Below are 1,014 nucleotides of genomic sequence, written 5' to 3'. Positions count from 1 at the left end.
CCTAACCAACGGTGGCTTTCCACCTGGCCCTGGAATGGAGTGCCCTGCAGGCCAGTTGCTTCCAGATGGTGAGGGAAGTGGTAAGAGCTGGGAATTTTGGCTGCCTTAATTCTTGGGCCTGGATGTGAATTCCTTGTTGAGAAGCAATATCGTCTGGATGCCCTGATGATGGATAAGGCAGAGGGTGTTGCAGGAGGGAGCATGGCGGGCAGACATGGGAAGTGCTTATCCAGCGCAAGTCCTTTCTACTGAGGGCACATTTATATTCCTTCAAGGATGCAACAGTTCCAACGTAGTTAACCTTCTGATGGACATTGCCTGTACAGGGACAGAATTCCAGGTGGGCTGCTGCTATGGGCAGTTTGAATGCTCAGCAGTGCAATTGTCCCACCAGCCTGGTGGCAAATAGATGAATCAGCCTTGGGGATAAGAAATCCTCTCCAGGCCGCGCAGAGCTTTGTCCCTGCCACTGAAGCCACTTTATTTGTAAGCCCACTGACCATCAGTGGGTTGGTGGGGAGGAGGCTGAGAGCTCTTGTGTGGAGGTGTCTTTTTAGCTTCACTGCTACTAATGTCCACTCCAGAGGAGGCCTTTTAGGTTCCTGGGCATTTGTCCAAACTATAGCAATTTCCTCCCCTCCCCCCACAACAACCAGCTCTCACTTTCCAAGCAAAGTGGACTTCAAGAAGGGTTGCTCCATTTCAGCCCCAAGTGTGACTTCCTGCTCTCCATCCTGCAAGGTCACCTCTGACTGTCACTTTGTAGCAGTCCACTTCCAACCTGTGAAGCCATGTTTAATTTTTCATTCCCCCCCCCCTGCTTCAACCAACTCGTGGGCGCTCTCCGTGTGGCCACAGGTACAGGGAGAGAAAAAGATGTCAGTGTATCAGAGTGGTCATACAGGGGGATAATCTTTGTCCAGACAGATGACTTGTGCCTGCAGGCTCTGCTCTGGCTGGCTTCCTTACGTGCAATTCCCTCTAGCTGCTGTTAGGTCTGACTTGATAGCACAA

This window comes from Otolemur garnettii, unplaced genomic scaffold (assembly GCF_000181295.1).
Source record: "Otolemur garnettii isolate 467f Iridium unplaced genomic scaffold, OtoGar3 scaffold00013, whole genome shotgun sequence".
Classification (NCBI taxonomy): domain Eukaryota; kingdom Metazoa; phylum Chordata; class Mammalia; order Primates; family Galagidae; genus Otolemur; species Otolemur garnettii.
Note: the sequence above shows the minus strand (reverse complement) of the source record.